At 42.8% G+C, this 11715-nt stretch overlaps 1 non-coding gene across 1 annotated transcript; it reads left to right on the top strand.

Annotated features, from left to right (window-relative positions):
* Positions 1–1659: 1659 nt before the first annotated feature.
* Positions 1660–1797, top strand: LOC119927428. The gene has a single exon (XR_005450431.1). It is a non-coding gene; the product is annotated as a small nucleolar RNA SNORA7 (small nucleolar RNA).
* The last annotated feature ends 9918 nt before the right edge of the window (positions 1798–11715 follow it).

The following is an 11715-nucleotide window of genomic DNA, read 5'->3' as shown; positions in this document are numbered from 1 at the left end:
ATATTTTGAGAAATTCTACCTGAAGAGCTTTCCTCCAGGATTACCACCGATCCTCCCACCTCGCTCCCTAGACTTTAGAGAAGCAGCATGGCCTTGTGGATAAAACACAGGCCCTGGAGTCAGAAGGTCATGGGTTCTAAATCCGGCTCCCCAACTTGTCTGCTATGTGACCTTGGGCAAGTCACTTCACTTCTCTGTGCCTCAGTTCCCTCACCTGTAAAATGGGTATTACGTATGTGACCACTATGTAGGACAGGGAAGGACTGTGTCCAATCTGATTAGCTTGTATCTACTCCAGCGCTTAGAACAGTGCCTGCCACATGGTAAGTGCTTAACAAATACTATTATTATTATTATTATTATTATTATTAGAGCAGCATGGTGTAGTGGATAGACCACAGACCTGGAAGTCAGAAGGTCATGGGTTCTAATCCTGCCTCTGCCACTTGTCTGCTCTGTGCCCATGAGCAAGTCACTTTACTTCTCTGTGCTTCAGTTCCCTCATTTATAAAATGGGGATTGAGACTGTGAGCCCCAAATGGGACAGGGACTGTGTCCAACTTGAATTGCTTGCATCCACCCCAGCGCTTAGTACAGTGCCTGGCATATAGTAAGTGCTTAACAAATATTATTATTATTATTAATATTCCCCTCCAGATTCCAAGTTAATTCAGCTGCATCATGATTCAAGCCATCATTAAGATTGTGAGCCCTATGTGGGATAGGGACCGTGTTCAACCTGATTGGCTTGTATCTTAACAAATGCCATACATCATTATTATCATTATTATTATTATTGATTCCCACTTTGACTCCCACAGTTGCCTTGCCCTCTGCCTCTGTATACATCTGGCCCCCTCACTTGCTCATCTGAAACCAGCCCTTGCTAGGTTCTTGACCCAGTGAGTCTTTGCAATATTTCTTAAGTGCCTACTTTGTGCAAGACACTGTACTAAGCATGGAGAAAGAAGGACATAGATGAGATGTAGACACAATACTTTGCCCCCAGGGGACTCACAATCTAACAGTAAGAGGTAGGAGGAAATTGGTGACACAGGAAGAAGCTGTGTGGCCTAGTGGAAAGAACATGGTCCTGAGAGTCAGAGGACCTGAGTTCCAGATCCGGTTCCACCACTTACCTGCTGTGTGACCTAGGGCAAGTCACTTCATTTCTCTGTGCCTCAGTTACCCCCTCTCTAAAATGGGGATTAAGACTGTGAGCCCCATGTGGGAGAGGTACTGTGTCCAACCCGATTAATTTATATCTGCCTTCAGGACATCTCCATCTGGATGTCTGCCTGCCACCTAAAACTCAACATGTCCAAGACTGAACTCCCTGTCTTCCCTCCCAAACCCTGCCCTCTCCCTGACTTTCCCATCTCTGTTGACGGCACTACCACCCTTCCCGTCTCACAAGCCCGCAACCTTGGTGTCATCCTCGACTCCGCTCTCTCATTCACCCCTCACATCCAAGCAGTCAATAAATATGATTGATTGAACTTCCCTGTGCCCCAGTTTCTTCAGCTATAAAATGAGGATTTAATACCTGGTCTTCCTTGCACTGGAAGCCCCATGTGGGACAGACACTGTCAGACCTGATTAACTTGTATCTACCCCCAGTGCCCAGTGCTTCACATAATATGTATTTAACAAACAAATCCCCTCTCAGGATTGCACCTGGAGAGTTTCCAGTACTTTACCAGTCCCAACTATGGGAGAGAGAGTGAAGCAGAGGCTTACCCATTCCATTCCTAGCTTGGGCAGTGACTAGAGAGTGAAAGACAATCTGCTATAACTCAAAACTCACCTGTGCTGGGCAGCAGTGGCATGGGAGAGAGTCAAGGGCAGAGGCTCTAGTTTACTGCACGGAGGGCGGAGATGGTAAACCACTTTCATATTCTAACCAAGAAAACTCTATTGATATACCACCAGGGTGATTGCAAATAGAGGTGGGGCGTTCTGGGAGAGATGTGTCCATGGAGTCACTATGGGACGGAGATGACTCGACAGCGTAAGACAACAAACAAATAATAACAATAATTAGGCATAGTAATGATAATAATTATTATAATATAAATAATAAGAATAATATTGAATAGACCGGAAAAAGGAACCCCAACTGTCTATATCGTATTGGACAAATAACCAGCCTATGAGCCAGCTTTACTGATGCTGATAACCTTACTTTGTTTCTTAGGTGATGATAAAGCCACATCTAGGATATACAGCTCAATGTTGTTAAAATAGCTTCAGGCATATTCAGAAATGTGTAGATACCTGGGAGGAAGTGAGGGGGCAGGAGCAGGGATAATAATAATAATGATGGCACTTGTTAAGTGCTTATGTGCAAAGCACTGTTCTAAGCGCTGGGGAGGACACAAGATGATCAGGTTGTCCCACAGGGGGGCTCACAGTCTTAACCCCCATTTTACATATGAGGAAACTGAGGCCTAGTGAAGTGATGTGACCAAGGTCACACAGCTGACAACTGGCGGAGCGGGATTTGAACCCATGACCTATGACTCCCAAGCCCAGGCTCTTTCCGTTGAGCCCCGCTGATCACAGGACCTGAGGAGAACCTGTTGCGCTGCAGCATTCTGGTGGCGTGGTGGTGACATGGGGCAAGGACTCAGGACGGGAGCAACAGGAAGACTTAGGAGAGAATCAAGTCAAGACGCGAGCAGCAAATCACCTTTAAATTCACAACAAAGATGGTGATTGTTGGTATGAATGTCTGCTTTTTTGATTCTGTTTTTCTTACCCACTGATGATACAGAAAAGCAGAGTGGTCTATTTGAAAAAGCACGAGCCTGGTTGTCAGAGGACAGCTGACTCCAGGACACCTCCTCCATGAGGCCTTCCCAGACTAAGCCCCTTTTTACTCAGCTCCCTCTCCCTTCCACGTCACCTCGACTAACTCCCTTTGCTCTTCTCCCCGTGTCCCATGCACTTAGGTATTTATGTATATATCTATAATTATATTTATTTATATTGATGCCTGTTTACTTGTATTGATGTCTGTCTCTCCCCTTCTAGACTGTGAGCCCATTGTGGGCAGAAATTGTCTCTCTATTGCTGCATTGTACTTTCCAAGTGCTTAGTACAGTGCTCTGCACACAGTAAGTGTTCAATAAATATGAATGAATGAATGAAGAGGACCTGGGTTCTAATCTAAGAGAAGCAGCGTGGCTCAGTGGAAATAGCCCGGATTTGGGAGCCAGAGGTCATGGGTTCTAATCCCAGCTCTGCCACTTGTCAGCTGTGTGACTTTGGGCAAGTCACTTAACTTCTCTGGGCCTCAGTTACCTCATCTGTAAAATGGGGATTAAGAATGTGAGCCCCACATGGGACAACCTGATCAACTTGTATACCCCCATTGCTTAGAACAGTGCTGTGCACAAAGTAAGCACTTAACATATGTTATTATTATTATTATTATTATTATTATTAATCCTGGGTCTTCCACTTGCCTGCTGCATGAACCTAGGCATGTCACTTAACTTCTCTGTGTCAGCTTCGTCATTTGTGAAATGGGAATTCAATACCTCTTCTCCATCCTATTTAGACTGTGGGCCCCATGTGGAACAGGGATTGTTTCCAGTCTGCATATACTGTATCTATCCCAGTGGTTAGTACAGCTCTTGGCGCATAGTAAGTGCTTAACAAATACCACCGTGATTATTTTTATGCTACATGGAAGCCCGAAAAACCCAGGGTATATTTGTTTTTGTAATAGATACATAGATTGTCACCATTTCTGCTGTGTGACTTAAATTATACCACTCACACTGACAGGCATAATTTCATTCATTCATATAATAATAATAATAATAACAATAATGGCATTTATTAAGTGCTTACTATATGCAAAGCACTGTTCTAAGCACTGAATCATATTATACTTAAATATATTTTTATTAAATATATTCTATTTTATTTTTATTTTATTTATGTATTATATTTACATTTTATATTATATATTATATTACATATTATGTCTATATCACATTTATATTTATGCTATATTTTATTAAATACATTTAATAAATATATTAAATATATCTGAATATTTGAATAAATGTAAATATGAATATTAAATCATATATATTGAGCGCTTTCTTGTGTGCAAAGCACTGTTGTGGTCTAATTCCTGGATGGACCTGATCAGGTAGTGAAAACTATAGATAATTCTGTATTTCATCATTGACAATATTAGTTCAGCATCCACTGTAGGTAGAAAATTGCACTAGGCACTGGGGCACATATGGAAGAAGCATAAGATGTAGTCGCTGCCCTCAAGGAGCTTAAAGTTTAATGAGAAAGACAGATGTTTGAAACAATAAATGGAACATGAGACAAAACATTATGAACACAAGTGGATAAATCAATCTATAATTAAGCAGCGTGGCTCAGTGGAAAGAACTTTGGAGTCAGAGGCCACGGGTTCAAATCCCGGCCCCGCCACTTGTCAGCTGTGTGACTTTGGGTAAGTCACTTCACTTCTCTGGGCCTCAGTTCCCTCATTCATAAAATGGGGATGAAGACTGTGAGTCCTTCATGGGACAACCTGATTACCTTGTATATATCCCAGTGCTTAGAACAGTGCTTTGTACATAGTAAGCGCTTAACAAATACCCTTATTATTATATGCATCTAAGGTAACCAATTCTGAAGCATCTTAGGATGTGGTTTGATTGGGGAGGTGGGGGAATTCATCAGGGAATGTCTCCTGAAGAGATGACTTCTTAGAAGAGTTTGAGGGAGGGAAGAATGTAGTTTAGAAAAGCTGAGGGGGAAAGACCATCCCTCCACTACTGGGGGGAAAGAAGTAATTCATTCATTCAATTGTATTTATGGAGTGTTTACTGTGTGCAAAGCACTGTACTTCGCACTTGGGAAAGTACACTATAACAATAAACAGAAACATTCCCTGCCTACAACGGAATAATGGGCTAGAGGCAGGAGAAAATCTCTTATGAATCAATCAGTCATGTATATATTGAGCACTTACTCTGTGCAGAGCATCAATCAATGGATGGTATTTACTGAGTGCTTAATATGTGCAGAACACTGTACCAAACACTTTGGGGAGTACAAGAGAGTACATATTTTGTTTTGCTGTCTGTCTCCCCCTTCTAGACTATGAGCCCGTTGTTGGGTAGGGACCGTCTCTATGTTAGAGAAGCAGCATGGCTCAGTGGAAAGAGCACGGGCTTTGGCATCAGTGGTCATGGGTTCAAATCCTGCCTCCACCAACTGTCAGCTGTGTGACTTAGGGCAAGTCACGTAACTTCTCTGTGCCTCAGTTGCCTCATCTGTATAATAGGGATTGACTGTGAGCCCCCTGTGGGACAACCTGATTACCTTGTAGTCTCCCCAGTGCTTAGAACAGTGCTTTACACATTGTAAGTGCTTAATAAATGCCATTATTATTATTATTATTATCGTCATTATATGTTGCCGACTTGTATTTCCCAAGCACTTAGTACAGTGCTCTGCACACAGTAAGTGCTCAATAAATACAACTGAATAAATGAAGAGAAGCAGCTTGGCATAGTGGATAGAGCATGGGCCCGGGAGTCAGAAGGATCTAATCCCAGCTCTACCACCTGCCTACTGTGTGACCCTGGGTAAGTCACTTCACTTTTCTGGGTCTCAGTTACCGCATCTGTAATATGGGGATTAAGTGTGTGAGCTCTATGTGGGACAGGGCCTGTGTCCAACCTGATTAACTTGTATCAGCATTACAGAACCTCAACGATTAGAGCAGTGCTTGGCACTTAGGAATTACTTAATAATGTTAATAATAATAATAATGATAATGACATTTATTAAGCACTTACTATGTGCAAAGCACTGTTCTAAGCACTGGGGAGGTTACAAGATGATCAAGTTGTCCCACGTGGGGCTCACAGTCTTCATCCCCATTTTACAGATGAGGTAACTGAGGCACAGAAAAGTTGAATGACTTGCCCAAAGTCACACAGTTGACAATTGGCAGAGCTGGGATTTGAACCCATGACCTCTGACTCCAAAGCCTGTGCTCTTTCCACTGAGCCACGCTGCTTCTCTACTTGTTAAGTACTAATAATTATGGTACTTGTTAAGTACTTACTAAGTGCCTAACAAGTACTAATTATTATTATTATTATTATTATTATTTATTATATAACAGAGTTGGTTAACATGTTTTCCACCCACAGAGAGCATAAAGTGTGGAGGTGGAGACAGATATATATATTTATATTTATATATATATATATATATATATAAATCATATTTATTGAGCACTTACTGTGTGCAGAGCACTGTACTAAGCGCTTGGGAAGTACAAGTTGACAACATATAGAGACAGTCCCAACCCAACAGTAGGCTCACAGTCTAAAAGGGGGAGACAGAGAACAAAACCAAACATACTAACAAAATAAAATAAATAGAATAGATATGTACAAGTAAAATAGAGTAATAAATATGTACAAACATATATACAGGTGCTGTGGGGAAGGGAAGGAGGTAAGGCAGGAGGGATGGGGAGAGGAAGGAGGGGGCTCAGTGTGGGAAGGCTTCCTGGAGGAGGTGAGCTCTCAGCAGGGCCTTGAAGGGAGGAAGAGAGCGAGCTTGGTGGATGGGCAGAGGGAGGGCATTCCAGGCCAGAGGGAGGACATGGGCCGGGGGTCGACGGCGGGACAGGCGAGAACGAGGCCTAACGGTGAGGAGATTAGCGGCAGAGGAGCGGAGGGTGCAGGCTGGGCTGGAGGAGGAGAGAAGGGAGGTGAGGTAGGAGGGGGCGAGGGGATGGACAGCCTTGAAGCCCAGGGTGAGGAGTTTCTGCCTGATGCGCAGATTGATTGGTAGCCACTGGAGATTTTTGAGGAGGGAGGTAACATGCCCGGAGCGTTTCTGGACAAAGACAATCTGGGCAGCAGCATGAAGTATGGATTGAAGTGGGGAGAGTCATGAGGATGGGAGATCAGAGAGAAGGCTGACACAGTAGTCCAGATGGGATAGGATGAGAGCTTGAACAAGCAGGGTAGTGGTTTGGATGGATTGGAAAGGGCGGATCTTGGCAGTGTTGCGGAGCTGAGACCGGCAGGTTTTGGTGACAGCTTGGATGTGAGGGGTGAATGAGAGAGTAGAGTCAAGGATGACCCCAAGGTTGTAGGGTTGTGAGACGGGAAGGATGGTAGTGCCGTCAACAGAGATGGGACAGTCAGGGAGAGGACAAGGTTTGGGAGGGAAGACAAGGAGTTCAGTCTTGGACATGTTGAGTTTTAGGTGGCGGGCAGACAGCCAGATGGAGATGTCCTGAAGGCAGGAGGAGATGCGAGCCTGGAGGGAGGGGGAGAGAGCAGGGGCAGAGATGTAGATCTGGGTGTCATCAGCGTAGAGATGACAGTTGAAGCCGTGGGAGTGAATGAATTGTGGATATATACACAAGTGCAGGGGGGCTGAGGGAGGGTGAATCCAAGTGCAAAGTTGATGCAGAAGGGTGTGGAAGAAGAAAGCACTTAACAGATACTATAAATAAATAGAAAAGAAGGAATGAGGGCTTAACTGGGGAAGACCTCATGAATCTATATCCATCCTTCGTATGCAAAGATGTACAGATACATTCACTTATACATACACATGAAGTATACATATATATATGTATATGCAGTGTATGTGTATATATATGTGTGTGTGTGTATATATATATATATATATATATATAAATTGTTCTTCCAATTGTTTATTCTCATATTTTATTTGGGTAGATTCATTTCAATTCAGTTGTGCTTACTGTGTGCAAAGTGGCCAGTGGGTGGAAGGAAATCTGTTACAAGTCAAAACTCAGCCATGTTGGGCAGCAGTGGCACGGAAGAGAGTAGAAGGCAGAGACTCATTTACTGTGTTGAAGAAGGCAATGGTAAACCACTTCCGTGTTTTTACCAAGAAAACTCTATGGATATGGTATCAGAACGATTACAGATGGAAGTGGGGCATTTTAGGAGAGAGGTGTCCATGGCGTCGCTATGGGTCAGACATGACTCTACTTATACAACAATGAAATGGAGCTTAAATCTCTGCTTTTCCTTCCGCTTATACTGTAAACCCTATGTTGGACAACGACTGTATCCAACCAGATAATCAGCACTCAGAACAGTGCTTCACACATAGTAAGCGCTCAACAAATGCCATTATTATTATTATTATTATTATCTTGAATCTTTCTCATCCCTTCTGATCTCCCATCCTTGTGTCTCTCTCCACTTCAGTCTATACTTCACTCTGCTGCCCAGATTAACTTTGACTTTGGGCATGTCACTCCTCCTCAAAAATCTCCAGGGGTTTCCTCTCAACCTCTGAATCAAGCAAAAACTCCTCACTCTTGGCTTCAAGGCTGTCCATCACCTCACCCCCTCCTACCTCACCTCCCTTCTCTCCTTCTCTAGCCCATCCCGCACCCTCCACTCTTCCGCTAACCTCCTCACTGTGCCTTGTTCTCTCCTGTCCTGCCGTCGACCCCTGGCCCATGTCCTGCCTCTGGCCTGGAATGCCCTCCCTCCACATATCTGCCAAACTACCTCTCTTCCTCCCTTCAAAGCTCTACTGAGAGCTCACCTCCTCCAGGAAGCCTTCCCAGACTGAGCCCCCTTTTTTTCTCTCCTCCTCCTCCTCCTCCTCTCCCCATCACCGCCCCTCTGCCCTACCCCTTCCCCCTCCCCACAACACTTGTATATTTGTACATATTTATTACTCTATTTGTACATATTTATTAATCTATTAATGATGTGTATATAGCTATAATTCCATTTATTCTCACGGTATTGCCCCATCTACTTGTTTTGTTTTTGTTGTCTGTCTCCCCCTTCTAGACTGTGAGTCCATTGTTGGGTAGGGACTGTCTGTATGTGCTGCCGATTTATACTTCCCAAGCACTTAGTACAGTGCTCTGCAAACAGTAAGCACTCAATAAATATGATTGAATGAATGAATGTGAGAAGCAGCATGGCGTAGTGGATAGAACCTGGGCCCAGGATTCAGAAAGTCCCAGCTCCACCACTTGTTTGCCATGTGACCTTGGGTATGTCTGCATAGTCAGTCCATACTTCACTCTGTTGTCTGCATCATTTTTCTGCAAGACCATTCAGTTCATGTTACCACACTCCTAAGGAACCACCAGTGGTTCAAACATCTGCATCTGCAACCAACAGAAACTCTTTTCCAAAGGCTGTACAGCCTCTAAAGTATTTGCCACCTTGGGTGTGAGAACATTTTTTCCTTTCTGTATTTATCCCTGAATTTTATGACACTTGATTAATAAGTTCCTGGGAAATGATGTGGATGAATAGATTAATTTTATTGACAACCAAGACTCATTATATTTAAAGAAAAATCCATAGAAAGAAGCGACACTTCCTGGAGCAGTTCTGTAAATTGAAATAGAGTAAAGTATATACAAAGTGAAAAGGATCTGAATTCTAACATAACTTGGTAGGTGTCACATTTGGTAGCTCACTGAGATGGTACACCTTGGGAGGGGGTGGGGAGGTGATGGTCAAGATCATTTCATGATTTAATAGGGTCTGGAGATTCTGAACTCCTATATAATCGTATGTTAAAATCACATCTCTTCCAAGAATCCTTCCCCGCCTAAGCCCTTATTTTCCTTACTCCCTCTGCTTTCTGCTTGGCTTTTGCACTTAATAATAATACTAATGATGGCACTTATTAAGCGCTTACTATGTGCAGAGCACTGTTCTAAGCGCTGGGGAGGTTACAAGGTGATCAGGTTGTCCCACAGGGGGCTCACAGTCTTAATCCCCATTTTACAGATGAGGGAACTGAGGCCTAGAGAAGTTAAGTGACTTGCCCAAAGTCACACAGCTGACAAGTGGCCAAGCCAGGATTTGAACCCATGATCTCAGGCTCCAAAGCCCGGGCTCTTTCCACCATGCTGCTTTTCTACTTGGATCTTTATCATCCAATGATACTTGGATCTGTATCATCATCATCATAAATGGGATTTATTGAGTGCTCTCTGCTACAGAGCACTGCTGAGCTCTTGGGAGAAATACATCAAAGTTGCTAGACACGTTCCCTGCCCACAATGAGCTTACAGTCTAGAGGGGGAGATAGACATTAGTATAAATAAATAATTTATAATATTCATTCATTCAATCGTATATAACGTATAGATATGTACATATGTGCTGTATCCTTTAAGTACTTGATATTCACCCCACCCTCCACCCCAGAGCAATTTTGTACATATCCATAATTTCTTTAAAACTCTGTCTCCCCCTCTAGACTGTAAGCTCTTTGTGGGCAGGGAACGTCTAGCAACTCTGTTATACTCTCTCAAACCATTGGTACAGTGCTCTGCACACAGCAAGCACTCAGTAAATACCACTTATTGATTGACTGTTTGCAAGAGACACCCATGGTACTGTGCAGTTAGATCAATCATTCAATTGTATTTATTGAGCACTTACTGTGTGCAGAGCATAACAGAGTTGTTAGACACATTCCATGCCCACAAGGAGCTTACAGTCTAGAAGGGGAATGAGAGTTGTCTCCATCAGTCAATCAATAAATGTTATGTACGTGCAGAGTACTGTACTAAGTGCTTGGGAGAATACAATATAACAAGATTGGCGGGATGGGCATTGAAAGTTGGATTTCAGCAGACAAGGATGTGACCAGAAAAATGCATCCGAGACAAAAGCTTTTAGAACAGCTCAAAGAAGAGTGTGATTAGCCCTACAGTCAAACTAGCTGCTGGAATCTTCACAGAAATTAATTATTGGCAGTGTCAGGAAATTGAAGTTCCAATCAATACTTGGAGATTTACATTTAGAATTTCACAGCCCTTGAAGAAACGTCCTCCCTCACCCACCCACTTCCATCAGGAAAAAAAAAAAATAGGAGGCATAAATGATTTGGCAGTGTTACTGGCCAATTAACTCAAACCATATTAAAATAATTCATCCTGAGCAGCATGCAGCTTTGGGTTTAGTGAAATTCACCTGTGTGTTTTTGCTGTCCTTAAGATGAGAAATGGGAGGTTGATGTTGTCGGAAGCATGTACACTGAAATGCCTTGGTTTGAAATGAATGTTGAAATGGTTTGGCTGAAGGCAGCCCAGTGGGTAAGACTGATAATGGGACCTGACTCCAGTACAGAGAGAAGAGAATACTCACTGTAGTTAAAAGCAGGGAAGAAATCTTTGATTTTTTTTTTTTTAAATACAAACCTGTATCAGCTAAGGCCAAGGCTTTAATGCCTGGGCACGGTATGCTTTCTTTTTTCTCTCTCCTTATTAAATTCTGAGGCTTTCTGAGGTCCTTGGCAGAGCCTTGGTGGTTAACAGGTGTACATTTTCCAGCATCAGTTAGTTACAAACTTTCCAAAATTCAGTGGCTTCCTTTTTCAGTACCAAATTTATCTGAATGCAGTCAAAAAACATCTGAGCAGAATCACAGCCATTTCTAGTGGCATTTTTTAAGTATTTACTAGTGATGTGGCATCCTTTCAGGTTTCATCCTTCAGGTCCTTATTTTATTAACTCAATGAACTCAGGGTGGTTCAAGATGATTCTCTTACACATGTGATTCACAAACACTAGTGGAGGGACAAGGTTTACTTTTGTTGATCTAACTTTTGAGGTTTCCAATGATAAATGATGTTGGTCAAGGTAACTAAAATCAAGTAGATTAATAACTAAAATCC

This window comes from Tachyglossus aculeatus, chromosome 4 (assembly GCF_015852505.1).
Source record: "Tachyglossus aculeatus isolate mTacAcu1 chromosome 4, mTacAcu1.pri, whole genome shotgun sequence".
NCBI classification, from domain to species: Eukaryota; Metazoa; Chordata; class Mammalia; order Monotremata; family Tachyglossidae; genus Tachyglossus; species Tachyglossus aculeatus.
This window is presented reverse-complemented; position numbering and strand designations above follow the sequence as displayed.